We start from the raw sequence: 15772 nt of genomic DNA on the forward strand, positions 1-15772 counted from the left end.
TCACAACTCTCTTACTTTCTGGCAACAAGCGGAAACCCGGAACCGGAAGCGCCGGCTCCCCCCCCCCCAACCGCAGACGCTACGCCGCGATGAGTAGGAGGGCCGCTGCGGTGAGCCTTGAAGCCTAGGGCGCGGGCCCGGGTGGAGCCGCCGCAGGTGCAGATCTTGGTGGTAGTAGCAAATATTCAAACGAGAACTTTGAAGGCCAAAGTGGAGAAGGGTTCCATGTGAACAGCATTTGAACATTGTGGGGAACTAGAAAGTTCCTCGGCTAAAGTCTTGCTGAGCGGCATCCTAAAGTTCTGCTTCGCATGGCCTCATTATCCCATAATAGTTGTCTGCTCCTAATTAAGGGCAACTTCCCTCTTTCTCTTCCTGGGAGTTGCTGTCCTTCATTTTAACTCTTATCTGTTAGATAACGCCCCAGCTGCGGCTGCGCTCCTCCCTAATGAAAACTTCCTCTTCTCCTGAGCTACAAAAATGCTGCTTTGACTAAGAATAAACGAGACTTGATCAGAGCACTGTCTTGTCTCCATTCTTTGTGCCTCTTGCCCCTTTCTCATCCTCACTCCCCCTCTAGGGTCCTCGTTGCTCGACCTGCGGGACGGGTCAGAACATGGGTCAGTCGGTCCTGAGAGATGGGCGAGCGCCGTTCCGAAGGGACGGGCGATGGCCTCCATCGCCCTCGGCCGATCGAAAGGGAGTCGGGTTCAGATCCCCGAATCCGGAGTGGCAGAGACGGGCGCCCCGAGGCGTCCAGTGCGGTAACGCGACCGATCCCGGAGAAGCCGGCGGGAGCCCCGGGGAGAGTTCTCTTTTCTTCGTGAAGGGCAGGGCGCCCTGGAATGGGTTCGCCCCGAGAGAGGGGCCCGTGCCTTGGAAAGCGTCGCGGTTCCGGCGGCGTCCGGTGACCTCTCGCCGGCCCTTGAAAATCCGGGGGAGAGGGTGTAAATCTCGCGCCGGGCCGTACCCATATCCGCAGCAGGTCTCCAAGGTGAACAGCCTCTGGCATGTTGGAACAATGTAGGTAAGGGAAGTCGGCAAGCCGGATTCGTAACTTCGGGATAAGGATTGGCTCTAAGGGCAAGCCGTTCTGGGGCCCTCTCGGCCCTACGTGTCCTTCAGGGTTTGAGCTGAGGGCTGGCTTGTCTACACCGACCACCCCCTCTCTTCTTACATCTCACATTCTCAGGGGCAGCATAAGCAGCTGTAAGCCCTCTTTTAGGGGGCACAGTTGGAGGAGAGTCAGGTGCCCATCACCGGGAGGTGGACACGGAAGATGCGGGTGCTCACCAGGAACACCCAGCAGATAGCAGCAATGAGCTGGCTGAACACCCAGCAACCTGCTGAAGCCCTGGATGGAGTACAAGCGGAGGCTGCGCCAGGATACCGCACCTGTGCGCCTACATACACCCTACGCACCGAGGGCCTGGAGGCAGGAGATGGGTAGAGAAGGGGAGGATGGAGGAGTACTGAAAAGAATCACTTGAGAGGGGCCCAAGGATGCTTGAGTAGGATGAAGAGAACTTGACTCCAAGGTAATGAAGTCATGAAGCCTCCTTAACTTGTGATCTCACTTCAGTGCAAATGAGACTCTTCCGGGAGCAGCTGGGATCTTAAAAGCGTGGGTGGGGTGAGCGTGGGCGGGGTAAGCCTCAAGCTTGATGTCAATCAAACCCGAGAAGCCACAAGGTGACACACACCACTCCCAGGTGCGCAGGCTTAGCTACCGAGAGAAGGTGAGCTTAAAACAAAGCTGCTATAGCAGAACGTCGTGCCCGCAGGAAGTGGCGGCTCTCGGTCCTGCAGGCGGAGCGCCGTTGCTATTTTTCTGAAGCTCCTCTCGGCCACTTGCCGAGACACCGCGCCGCCAAAATGCCTCGAATTGTGATTAAGGGGGGCGTGTGGAGGAATACCGAGGATGAAATTCTGAAAGCGGCGGTTATGAAATATGGGAAAAATCAGTGGTCTAGGGTTGCTTCATTGCTGCCTAGGAAATCGGCAAAGCAGTGCAAAGCCAGATGGTGGGAGTGGCTGGATCCAAGCATCAAGAAAACAGAATGGTCCAGAGAAGAAGAGGAAAAACTCTTGCATTTGGCCAAGTTAATGTCAACGCAGTGGCGGACCATTGCTCCAATCATTGGAAGAACAGCTGCCCAGTGCTTAGAACGCTATGAATTTCTTCTGGATAAAGCATCCCAAAGAGACAACGAAGAGGAAACAGACGATCCACGGAAACTTAAACCTGGAGAAATAGCTTCAAATCCAGAAACAAAGCCAGCACGTCCTGATCCAATGGATATGGATGAGGATGAACTTGAGATGCTTTCTGAAGCTAGAGCCCGGCTGGCTAATACTCAGGGAAAGAAGGCCAAGAGGACAGCGAGAGAGAAACAGTTGGAGGAGGCAAGGCGTCTTGCTGCCCTCCAAAAGAGAAGAGAACTTTGGGCAGCTGGCATAGAAATCCAGAAGAAAAGAAGAAAGAAGAGAGGGGTTGATTATAATGCCGAAATCCCATTTGAAAAAATGCCTGCTCTTGGTTTCTGTGATACGTCTGAGGAGAACTACCAGGCTCTTGATGCAGATTTCAGGAAGTTAAGACGACAGGATCTTGATGGCGAGCTAAGATCTGAGAAAGAAGGACGAGATCGGAGAAAAGACAAGCAGCGTTTGAAAAGGAAAGAAAGATCGGGTTTACCATCAGCTATTCTTCAAACTAGTGGTGTTTCTAAATTTACTAAAAAGAGAAGTAAACTAGTACTTCCTGCCCCTCAGATTTCAGATGCAGAACTGCAGGAAGTTGTGAAGGTAGGCAAAGTGAGTGAAATTGCACATCAGACTGCTGAGGAGTCGGGCATAACCAATTCTGCTTCCAGTACTCTTCTGTCTGAGTACAATGTCACCAACAACAGCATCGCTCTTAGAACACCACGAACACCAGCTTCCCAGGACAGAATGCTCCAGGAAGGCCAGAACCTCGTGGCCCTGACCACTGTGGATACGCCATTAAAAGGTGGACTTAACACACCCTTGCGTGAGAGTGACTTCTCGGGTGTGACTCCACAGTGGCAGGCTGTACAGACTCCAAACACAGTTCTTTCTACCCCATTCGGGACTCCTTCTCATGGATCTGAAGGGCTGACTCCCTGGAGTGGGGCAACTGCCAAACCAGTTAACTCCACCCCAGGCAGAACTCCTCTTCGAGACAAGTTAAACACTGATCCTGAGGATGGAATGGCAGACTACCGTGATCCCTCTTATGTGAAGCAGATGGAAAGAGAGTCTCGTGAACACCTCCGTATAGGGTTGATGGGCCTTCCTGCCTCCAAGAATGACTTTGAAATTGTTCTACCAGAAAATGCTGAGAAAGAGTTGGAAGACCGTGAAATAGATGGCACATACATTGAAGATGCTGCTGATGTGGATGCACGAAAGCAGGCCATGCGAGACGCAAAGCGTGTGAAGCAAATGAAACGAATGCACAAAGCTGGCCAGAAAGATCTTCCAAGACCATCAGAAGTAAACGAAACTATTCTAAGAGCCTTAAATGTAGAACCGCCTTTAACAGATTTACAGAAAAGCGAAGAACTAATCAAAAAAGAAACGATCGCATTGCTTCATTATGACCTTCTACATCACCCTTATGAACCATCTGGAAGTAAAAAAGGAAAAACGGTAGGGTTTGCTACCAATAATTCAGAGCACGTTTCCTATCTGGAACACAGCCCTTACGAAAAGTTCTCTAAAGAAGAGATGAAAAAGGCCCAGGATGTTCTGGTACAGGAGATGGAAGTGGTAAAACAAGGTATGAGTCATGGAGAACTCTCAAGCGAAGCTTATAACCAGGTGTGGGAAGAATGCTATGGTCAAGTTTTGTATCTCCCTGGACAGAGCCGCTACACACGGGCCAACCTAGCAAGCAAAAAGGACAGAATCGAGTCACTGGAAAAGAGGCTCGAGATTAACAGAGGTCACATGATGACAGAAGCCAAGAGAGCTGCAAAGATGGAAAAGAAGATAGAAATTTTGCTCGGGGGTTACCAGTCCCATACTATGGGGCTCATGAAACAGGTGAATGACTTATGGGATCAAATTGAGCAGGCTTACTTAGAGGTACACACGTTTGAAGAACTCAGGAAACATGAAGATTCTGCTATTCTCTGGAGGCTGGAGTGTCTTAAAGAAGATGTTCAGCGACAACAGGAAAGAGAAAAGGGACTTCAGCAAAGATATGCTGATTTGCTGCTGCAGAAAGAAACTTTAAAGTCCAAAATGTGAAGCACAGTTTGTATTCTGTCACAGGATGAATTAGCTGCTGGTTTTCATACTCTGGAAGGCTGAAACTGATGTTTATCCTCAACGACAAATTCACCCGTGACCTGTGGGTTCTTTTGTTGTTTATTTTAAATGACATCGCTCTTACACAATCTATGTATAAAGTATTTAACTCCACAGGACATTTTAGAGTGTAAATTATGATGACAATCATTCTTTAAGCACTGTCATATTTGCAGATTCTTTTTGGTTTTGGCCTTTATTTTAAAAGCGTAATTTGAAAGTGCTGCCTGGGAGTATGCTCTTGAATAAAAACGAAAGATAAAATTGAAAAAAACAAAAAAACAAACAAAGCTTGTGGGCAACCTCTCCTCGTGGTTTAAGGAACTGTAGCCGCTGTCTGAGCATGACGAGCCACCGGCGTCCCGGCCGTGCTTGTCTCTACGTCTCAACATAAGGCTGTGTGTGGAACATGACTGACAGTCACTCAGAGGGTTGTCATGGGAATTGGATTAAAGAATGCGTATTGTACTCGTGTTTTAGAACTTGCTTTGCTTTCTTTATCATTAATGGAACATAAATAGTCTCTATCTAGCAAGGAGTGTATGAAACCTTGCCCTTAGTTCCAGTGTGGCGCCAAGATGTTTTATGGACCCTGACACAGACTGGTCACTGTGGCCCCTGTACTGGTATGCGTAATCTGTTCCTGTCAAATGCCTAATGGCTATTGACGATTTATGAGCTTTAGCCTTGTATCTCTTGTATGCATCCTCCTCAATAAAAGGCACAAGGGATGAAGGTTTAGGGGCTGGTCTGCACTAGAGAGGCAGTCACCTTCTTTCTCCTAGACATAACAAAGTGTCCTGGGTAAAAAGTCTCTTCCGCCATGGTCACGAAGCCTCTGCTGGACAGAGCAACTTCCAACTGAGCCTAGGATGTGTGTGGCACCTCCGCCATAAAAGCTGCTGCCTCTTTTCTTTTTTTCTTTTTTTTGAAGATAGCACTATGTTTTTTTTTTTTTTACAATTGTATGTATGTATGTATGTATGTATGTATGTATGTATGTATGTATTTATTTTTAGAGAGAGGGGAAAGGAGAAAGGGGGAGAAACATCACTGTGTGGTTGCCTCTCACGCGCCCCCAACCGGGGACCTGATGTGCAACCTAGTAACGTGCTCGGACTGGGAATCAAACCAGCGACAGTTAGGTCTGCAGGCTGATGCTCAATCCACTGAGCCACAGCAGCCAGGGCTGAGACCTCCTTCCTTTTGAGGAGGCAGAGTATGAGAGAACCTGCAGAGGGGCCCGTGCCCCCATTGCCACCGGGCACGGCATACCCCGGCCGCCTGCAGCCCTGGTGTGGGAGGCGGCCTTCTCTATCAGCCCAAGCCCTGGCAAGCCGTTCTGGGGCCCTCTCGGCCCTACGTGTCCTTCAGGGTTTGAGCTGAGGGCTGGCTTGTCTACACCGACCACCCCCTCTCTTCTTACATCTCACATTCTCAGGGGCAGCATAAGCAGCTGTAAGCCCTCTTTTAGGGGGCACAGTTGGAGGAGAGTCAGGTGCCCATCACCGGGAGGTGGACACGGAAGATGCGGGTGCTCACCAGGAACACCCAGCAGATAGCAGCAATGAGCTGGCTGAACACCCAGCAACCTGCTGAAGCCCTGGATGGAGTACAAGCGGAGGCTGCGCCAGGATACCGCACCTGTGCGCCTACATACACCCTACGCACCGAGGGCCTGGAGGCAGGAGATGGGTAGAGAAGGGGAGGATGGAGGAGTACTGAAAAGAATCACTTGAGAGGGGCCCAAGGATGCTTGAGTAGGATGAAGAGAACTTGACTCCAAGGTAATGAAGTCATGAAGCCTCCTTAACTTGTGATCTCACTTCAGTGCAAATGAGACTCTTCCGGGAGCAGCTGGGATCTTAAAAGCGTGGGTGGGGTGAGCGTGGGCGGGGTAAGCCTCAAGCTTGATGTCAATCAAACCCGAGAAGCCACAAGGTGACACACACCACTCCCAGGTGCCCAGGCTTAGCTACCGAGAGAAGGTGAGCTTAGAAGAAAGCTGCTATAGCAGAACGTCGTGCCCGGAGGAAGTGGCGGCTCTCGGTCCTGCAGGCGAAGCGCCGTTGCTATTTTTCTGAAGCTCCTCTCGGCCACTTGCCGAGACACCGCGCCGCCAAAATGCCTCGAATTGTGATTAAGGGGGGCGTGTGGAGGAATACCGAGGATGAAATTCTGAAAGCGGCGGTTATGAAATATGGGAAAAATCAGTGGTCTAGGGTTGCTTCATTGCTGCCTAGGAAATCGGCAAAGCAGTGCAAAGCCAGATGGTGGGAGTGGCTGGATCCAAGCATCAAGAAAACAGAATGGTCCAGAGAAGAAGAGGAAAAACTCTTGCATTTGGCCAAGTTAATGTCAACGCAGTGGCGGACCATTGCTCCAATCATTGGAAGAACAGCTGCCCAGTGCTTAGAACGCTATGAATTTCTTCTGGATAAAGCATCCCAAAGAGACAACGAAGAGGAAACAGACGATCCACGGAAACTTAAACCTGGAGAAATAGCTTCAAATCCAGAAACAAAGCCAGCACGTCCTGATCCAATGGATATGGATGAGGATGAACTTGAGATGCTTTCTGAAGCTAGAGCCCGGCTGGCTAATACTCAGGGAAAGAAGGCCAAGAGGACAGCGAGAGAGAAACAGTTGGAGGAGGCAAGGCGTCTTGCTGCCCTCCAAAAGAGAAGAGAACTTTGGGCAGCTGGCATAGAAATCCAGAAGAAAAGAAGAAAGAAGAGAGGGGTTGATTATAATGCCGAAATCCCATTTGAAAAAATGCCTGCTCTTGGTTTCTGTGATACGTCTGAGGAGAACTACCAGGCTCTTGATGCAGATTTCAGGAAGTTAAGACGACAGGATCTTGATGGCGAGCTAAGATCTGAGAAAGAAGGACGAGATCGGAGAAAAGACAAGCAGCGTTTGAAAAGGAAAGAAAGATCGGGTTTACCATCAGCTATTCTTCAAACTAGTGGTGTTTCTAAATTTACTAAAAAGAGAAGTAAACTAGTACTTCCTGCCCCTCAGATTTCAGATGCAGAACTGCAGGAAGTTGTGAAGGTAGGCAAAGTGAGTGAAATTGCACATCAGACTGCTGAGGAGTCGGGCATAACCAATTCTGCTTCCAGTACTCTTCTGTCTGAGTACAATGTCACCAACAACAGCATCGCTCTTAGAACACCACGAACACCAGCTTCCCAGGACAGAATGCTCCAGGAAGGCCAGAACCTCGTGGCCCTGACCACTGTGGATACGCCATTAAAAGGTGGACTTAACACACCCTTGCGTGAGAGTGACTTCTCGGGTGTGACTCCACAGTGGCAGGCTGTACAGACTCCAAACACAGTTCTTTCTACCCCATTCGGGACTCCTTCTCATGGATCTGAAGGGCTGACTCCCTGGAGTGGGGCAACTGCCAAACCAGTTAACTCCACCCCAGGCAGAACTCCTCTTCGAGACAAGTTAAACACTGATCCTGAGGATGGAATGGCAGACTACCGTGATCCCTCTTATGTGAAGCAGATGGAAAGAGAGTCTCGTGAACACCTCCGTATAGGGTTGATGGGCCTTCCTGCCTCCAAGAATGACTTTGAAATTGTTCTACCAGAAAATGCTGAGAAAGAGTTGGAAGACCGTGAAATAGATGGCACATACATTGAAGATGCTGCTGATGTGGATGCACGAAAGCAGGCCATGCGAGACGCAAAGCGTGTGAAGCAAATGAAACGAATGCACAAAGCTGGCCAGAAAGATCTTCCAAGACCATCAGAAGTAAACGAAACTATTCTAAGAGCCTTAAATGTAGAACCGCCTTTAACAGATTTACAGAAAAGCGAAGAACTAATCAAAAAAGAAACGATCGCATTGCTTCATTATGACCTTCTACATCACCCTTATGAACCATCTGGAAGTAAAAAAGGAAAAACGGTAGGGTTTGCTACCAATAATTCAGAGCACGTTTCCTATCTGGAACACAGCCCTTACGAAAAGTTCTCTAAAGAAGAGATGAAAAAGGCCCAGGATGTTCTGGTACAGGAGATGGAAGTGGTAAAACAAGGTATGAGTCATGGAGAACTCTCAAGCGAAGCTTATAACCAGGTGTGGGAAGAATGCTATGGTCAAGTTTTGTATCTCCCTGGACAGAGCCGCTACACACGGGCCAACCTAGCAAGCAAAAAGGACAGAATCGAGTCACTGGAAAAGAGGCTCGAGATTAACAGAGGTCACATGATGACAGAAGCCAAGAGAGCTGCAAAGATGGAAAAGAAGATAGAAATTTTGCTCGGGGGTTACCAGTCCCATACTATGGGGCTCATGAAACAGGTGAATGACTTATGGGATCAAATTGAGCAGGCTTACTTAGAGGTACACACGTTTGAAGAACTCAGGAAACATGAAGATTCTGCTATTCTCTGGAGGCTGGAGTGTCTTAAAGAAGATGTTCAGCGACAACAGGAAAGAGAAAAGGGACTTCAGCAAAGATATGCTGATTTGCTGCTGCAGAAAGAAACTTTAAAGTCCAAAATGTGAAGCACAGTTTGTATTCTGTCACAGGATGAATTAGCTGCTGGTTTTCATACTCTGGAAGGCTGAAACTGATGTTTATCCTCAACGACAAATTCACCCGTGACCTGTGGGTTCTTTTGTTGTTTATTTTAAATGACATCGCTCTTACACAATCTATGTATAAAGTATTTAACTCCACAGGACATTTTAGAGTGTAAATTATGATGACAATCATTCTTTAAGCACTGTCATATTTGCAGATTCTTTTTGGTTTTGGCCTTTATTTTAAAAGCGTAATTTGAAAGTGCTGCCTGGGAGTATGCTCTTGAATAAAAACGAAAGATAAAATTGAAAAAAACAAAAAAACAAACAAAGCTTGTGGGCAACCTCTCCTCGTGGTTTAAGGAACTGTAGCCGCTGTCTGAGCATGACGAGCCACCGGCGTCCCGGCCGTGCTTGTCTCTACGTCTCAACATAAGGCTGTGTGTGGAACATGACTGACAGTCACTCAGAGGGTTGTCATGGGAATTGGATTAAAGAATGCGTATTGTACTCGTGTTTTAGAACTTGCTTTGCTTTCTTTATCATTAATGGAACATAAATAGTCTCTATCTAGCAAGGAGTGTATGAAACCTTGCCCTTAGTTCCAGTGTGGCGCCAAGATGTTTTATGGACCCTGACACAGACTGGTCACTGTGGCCCCTGTACTGGTATGCGTAATCTGTTCCTGTCAAATGCCTAATGGCTATTGACGATTTATGAGCTTTAGCCTTGTATCTCTTGTATGCATCCTCCTCAATAAAAGGCACAAGGGATGAAGGTTTAGGGGCTGGTCTGCACTAGAGAGGCAGTCACCTTCTTTCTCCTAGACATAACAAAGTGTCCTGGGTAAAAAGTCTCTTCCGCCATGGTCACGAAGCCTCTGCTGGACAGAGCAACTTCCAACTGAGCCTAGGATGTGTGTGGCACCTCCGCCATAAAAGCTGCTGCCTCTTTTCTTTTTTTCTTTTTTTTGAAGATAGCACTATGTTTTTTTTTTTTTACAATTGTATGTATGTATGTATGTATGTATGTATGTATGTATGTATTTATTTTTAGAGAGAGGGGAAAGGAGAAAGGGGGAGAAACATCACTGTGTGGTTGCCTCTCACGCGCCCCCAACCGGGGACCTGATGTGCAACCTAGTAACGTGCTCGGACTGGGAATCAAACCAGCGACAGTTAGGTCTGCAGGCTGATGCTCAATCCACTGAGCCACAGCAGCCAGGGCTGAGACCTCCTTCCTTTTGAGGAGGCAGAGTATGAGAGAACCTGCAGAGGGGCCCGTGCCCCCATTGCCACCGGGCACGGCATACCCCGGCCGCCTGCAGCCCTGGTGTGGGAGGCGGCCTTCTCTATCAGCCCAAGCCCTGGCAAGCCGTTCTGGGGCCCTCTCGGCCCTACGTGTCCTTCAGGGTTTGAGCTGAGGGCTGGCTTGTCTACACCGACCACCCCCTCTCTTCTTACATCTCACATTCTCAGGGGCAGCATAAGCAGCTGTAAGCCCTCTTTTAGGGGGCACAGTTGGAGGAGAGTCAGGTGCCCATCACCGGGAGGTGGACACGGAAGATGCGGGTGCTCACCAGGAACACCCAGCAGATAGCAGCAATGAGCTGGCTGAACACCCAGCAACCTGCTGAAGCCCTAGATGGAGTACAAGCGGAGGCTGCGCCAGGATACCGCACCTGTGCGCCTACATACACCCTACGCACCGAGGGCCTGGAGGCAGGAGATGGGTAGAGAAGGGGAGGATGGAGGAGTACTGAAAAGAATCACTTGAGAGGGGCCCAAGGATGCTTGAGTAGGATGAAGAGAACTTGACTCCAAGGTAATGAAGTCATGAAGCCTCCTTAACTTGTGATCTCACTTCAGTGCAAATGAGACTCTTCCGGGAGCAGCTGGGATCTTAAAAGCGTGGGTGGGGTGAGCGTGGGCGGGGTAAGCCTCAAGCTTGATGTCAATCAAACCCGAGAAGCCACAAGGTGACACACACCACTCCCAGGTGCCCAGGCTTAGCTACCGAGAGAAGGTGAGCTTAGAAGAAAGCTGCTATAGCAGAACGTCGTGCCCGGAGGAAGTGGCGGCTCTCGGTCCTGCAGGCGGAGCGCCGTTGCTATTTTTCTGAAGCTCCTCTCGGCCACTTGCCGAGACACCGCGCCGCCAAAATGCCTCGAATTGTGATTAAGGGGGGCGTGTGGAGGAATACCGAGGATGAAATTCTGAAAGCAGCTGTTATGAAATATGGGAAAAATCAGTGGTCTAGGGTTGCTTCATTGCTGCCTAGGAAATCGGCAAAGCAGTGCAAAGCCAGATGGTGTGAGCGGCTGGATCCAAGCGTTAAGAAAACAGAATGGGGCGAGACGCAGGTGGCCTGGAGCATGGCGGGTACGGGCCTGGTGGCTGGAGAGGTGGTGGTGGATGCGCTGCCGTATTTTGACCAAGGTTACGAGGCGCCTGGTGTGCGAGAAGCGGCTGTGGCGCTGGTGGAGGAGGAAACTCGCAGGTACCGACCCACTAAGAACTACCTGAGCTCCCTGACAGCGCCGGATTATTCCGCTTTTGAGACCGACATAATGAGAAATGAGTTTGAAAGACTGGCTGCCGGACAACCAATTGAATTGCTCAGCATGAAACGATATGAACTCCAGCTCCTTCTTCAGGTCAGAAAAATGACATCACTGCCTGGCAAGAGTGTGTAAACAATTCTATGGACCAGTTAGAGCACCAAGCGGTTCGAATCGAGAATCTGGAGCTAATGTCGCAGCACGGGTGCAACGCCTGGAAAGCGTACAATGAAAATCTAGTTCATATGATTGAACGGGCACAGAAAGAGCTCCAGAAGTTAAGGAAACATATTCAAGATTTAAACTGGCAGCGGAAGAACATGCAACTCACAGCTGGATCTAAGTTAAGGGAAACGGAGTCAAATTGGGTGTCCCTGGTCAGTAAGAATTATGAGATTGAAAGGACTATTGTGCAGTTAGAAAATGAAGTCTTTCAAATGAAGCAGCAGCACGGAGAGGCCAACAAAGAAAAGATCCGACAGGACTTCTGAAGAGACTGAGGAATTCGGTTGATAGAAAGGAAGGCAGGTTGGGCTTTTACAGAAGCTCAGACTGGTCTGTGAAGGACAACATCTTACGGAAATCGTCAGTGGCGTTTAGAAACCGTACAAAGGGGAACGTTATATTCTCTTTGTACATTAGCAAAATACAAAATTTCAAGTTGGTATATTTTTGCCATTAAAAAAATCTCGAGACTTTCAAAATAATACAACTTTAGAATACTGTATCATAGAATTAATTTTGAGTCACTTGGACCATATTTTGTATTCAAGAGATCTTTGTTGAAAATCTTCAACATGTACAAGAAGTTGGAAACTTTGGGTTTATATATTTTTCAAATAAAGATAGTTCTACACAAATTCTTGATGACCAGTCAAAACTTAAGGAAAAAAATAAAATAACAGAATGGTCCAGAGAAGAAGAGGAAAGCCTCTTGCATTTGGCCAAGAGGAAGCGAGACTTCTGTTACAGAGCCCCTGGGCTGCTCCAATTGAAAACAAACCCACGGGCCCTTTAGTTAGGGGTCCGATTGCCCGCCGCCAAAATTATAACTCTGAGTATTACAGTTGAGTGAAAAGAAAATTGTTTATTTAACAGGTACACATATCCTTGCCTTCCGTCTACCAAACCTAGCCAGTTTTGCGGGGGGAGGGGTCGGAAACACCGTTTCCCTCCTTCTTAGGCACCGTTCATCTTTACCAGCAGCCGCCAGTCACTCCATCTGATTGGGGAGGTCCTCTCTGTGCTGTGGTGCCCTCCAGCTCTCAATGTAGGGCCACCTGGATTCTCAGCCTCCTTGCAAACCGTTCTTCTTTCTGTGAGCCGCGTGGATCTCCTCTCCTTCTCCAGAGCACCTCTGCGAACACTCACCAGCGAGGGAGACAGCCCCAGAGCGTGCCCCCATCCCCACCCCCCGCCCTACAGTGTTCGCAGCTGCCTACATATCCCTGAGTGCGTCCTCTGACGCAGTGGGTGTTGCCAATAGTTCTGACCATTGGCAGAACCCCACGTAGGCTCTGTGTGCTTTCCATACCGTGCCCTGGTTCAAGACCCCTCCCATCCACCTGAGGCCTTGGAAGCATCCAAGCAAGTTTGCATAAGCAAAGACACCAGCCACCGGCCTCAGGCGTGTGGAGGCATTCTGAAAGCCGCTTATTTCTCCCCATCACCCAGCCGCAAACTCCGGGCAGCTTTGGACTCCCCTGTTTCTGTAACAACTCGACCTGGGGTACCTGGGCGTTCGGACGTCTGGTGGCGTTTCGGCCTGCGCCTGAGCCCGACCCGCTTCTCTCTGTGCCATGGCGGACGGGGGCAAGTCCTACAGCGAGCACGATGATCGCGTCAGTTTCCCTCGAAGAAGAAAGAAAGGCCAGGGTCCTTCACGGTGGAAGTGTGGCGAGGGGAACCGTAGGCCTGGAAGAGGAGGTGCTGGCCTTCGGCCTTCCCGCCTTGAGGACGACGACAGAGATGTGGCAATGAGTGACGCCCAGGATGTTCCTCGCGTACGATACGACCCCTATGTGGTGCGACCCGACCGCCGGGGCGATAGCTGGCATGATCGAGACCGCATTCACGTTACTGTGCGGAGACACGGAGTTCCTCCACAGAGAGCAGGGGCCGGCACCGGCCAGGACGGGACCTCGAAGAGCTGGTTTAAGATTACGATTCCTTACGGCAGGAAATATGACAAGTCATGGCTCCTGAGTAGGATTCGGAGCAAGTGCAGTGTCCCTTTCACCCCCATTGACTTTCGCTACGAAAACACACGGGCCCAGTTCTTTGTTGAGGATGCCACTACCGCCTCTGCATTGGAGGCTGTCAACGCTAAGATTTTGGATCAGGAGAACCGAAGGCTCTCTATCATCGTCAACTCCTCTCCTCCGCCACTTCCTGTACAGAATGAACTGAAGCCAGAGCAGGTGGAGCAGCTGAAGCTGATCATGAGCAAACGGTACGATGGCTCCCAAAAAGCGCTTGACCTCCAGGGCCTCCGTTCAGACCCAGACCTGGTGGCCCAGAACATCGATGTTGTCCTCAGTCGTAGAAGCTGGATGGCAGCCACCCTGCAAATCATTGGGGAAAACCTCCCTGAGCTCTTGTCCTTGAACTTGAGTAATAACAAGCTCTATAGGCTGGATGACATGTCCAGCATTGTGCAGAAAGCACCCAACCTGAAGGTCCTAAGCCTCTCCGGAAACGAGTTGAGATCTGAGCGGGAACTGGACAAGGTAAAAGGGCTGAAGCTAGAGGAAGTGTGGCTCGTAGGAAACCCCCTGAGCGACGCCTTCCGCGATCAGTCCGCCTACGTCAGCGCCATTCGTGAACGCTTTCCCAAAGTATTATGCCTGGATGGCCATGAGTTGCCCCCACCAATTGCCTTTGACCTTGAAGCCCCCACGGCGTTACCGCCCTGCAAGGGAAGCTGCTATCTTGGAACAGAGACGCTGAAGAATCTGGTCGTGCACTTCTTGCAGCAGTACTATGCCATTTATGACTCTGGAAACCGGCAGCGGCTCCTGGACGCCTACCACGATGGAGCCTGCTGCTCCCTGAACATCCCTTTCACCCCCCAGAACCCTTCCCAAAGCAGCCTGGCCGAGTACTTCAAGGATAGCAGGAACGTGAAGAAACTGAAAGACCCGGCCCTGCGGTTTCGCCTGCTGAAGCACACACGGCTCAGCGTCGTTGCCTTCCTCAACGAGTTGCCCAGAACTCAGCACGACGTCAGTTCCTTTGTGGTAGACATAAGCGCCCAAACCCACACATTGCTGTGTTTTTCTGTCAACGGGGTCTTCAAGGAAGTGGATGGAAAGCCTCTGGACTCTTTGCGAGCCTTCACGCGTACGTTCGTCGCTGTTCCAGCCAGCAATTCAGGGCTGTGCATTGTAAACGACGAGCTGTTTGTGCGGAACGCCAGCTCCGATGAGATCCCGAGAGCTTTCACCATGCCTGCGCCCGCGCCCTCCTCCAGCCCAGCGCCCGCCCTCTCCCCGCAGCAGCAGGAAGTGCTGCAGGTCTTCTCCACACAGTCCGGCATGAACCTCGAATGGTCCCACAAGTGCCTTCAGGACAACAACTGGGACTACACCAGATCCGCGCAGGCCTTTACTCATCTCAAGGCCAAGGGTGAAATTCCAGAGGTGGCGTTCATGAAGTGATCCCTAGTCCCGGAAAAAGCCCCCCCTGCAAGTAGTCCTTGGATACTGATGTCGCCTTGTCGAGGTTGTCGTCTCCTCTCTCTGCCCTGCCCGAGGCCACCCTGTGACTGAGACCCAGGAAGGAGGGTTGCTGGCTCACTGGCGCCGGGAAGCCAGAGGTGACTTTGTAGAACTGACACGAAACTACCCGAAGGACTGAGGTGCTTTGCATACTTAACCCCAGAACCCCCCGCCCCAGTCCCCACTGACCCCGACTTTTTAAGATAAAAGAGTGATATTGTAAAAAGAAATAAAATAAAAGCAAAAACAAACAAACAAAAAAACAAACAAAAAAACGAATAAATAAATAACTAAATAAAATAAAGAGGAAGCGAGGTCAGTATGTATTTCAGTCACGCCAAACATTCAGATTCGCAGAATCCTGACACCATAGAACATCACGACCAAAGTCAGGAGCTGACACGGTTGGTCGAATGATAGGTACATATAACGTGGCCAGGAACACCAGGAGATGGCCGACAGTTATATTCTACACACTTCTGAATACTGCACGAAAGGTGCTCAGGCTATTCACCTGCTAAATGGCAATGCGAAAACAAGGCGCAGAAGGTTTCTTAGAAATATCAATGCAGTCAGTGTCAGAACAAATAAAAAGGTGTTGGCATCTCTA

At 49.8% G+C, this 15772-nt stretch overlaps 2 pseudogenes; both read left to right on the forward strand.

Annotated features, from left to right (window-relative positions):
* The first annotated feature begins 1875 nt into the window (after positions 1 to 1875).
* On the forward strand, positions 1876 to 4278 carry LOC149990124 (cell division cycle 5-like protein pseudogene; annotated as a pseudogene).
* Positions 4279 to 6462: 2184 nt separating this feature from the next.
* Positions 6463 to 8865, forward strand: LOC149990125 (cell division cycle 5-like protein pseudogene; annotated as a pseudogene).
* The last annotated feature ends 6907 nt before the right edge of the window (positions 8866 to 15772 follow it).

Source organism: Furipterus horrens, unplaced genomic scaffold (assembly GCF_987537825.1).
Source record: "Furipterus horrens unplaced genomic scaffold, mFurHor1.1.pri manual_scaffold_24, whole genome shotgun sequence".
NCBI classification, from domain to species: Eukaryota; Metazoa; Chordata; class Mammalia; order Chiroptera; family Furipteridae; genus Furipterus; species Furipterus horrens.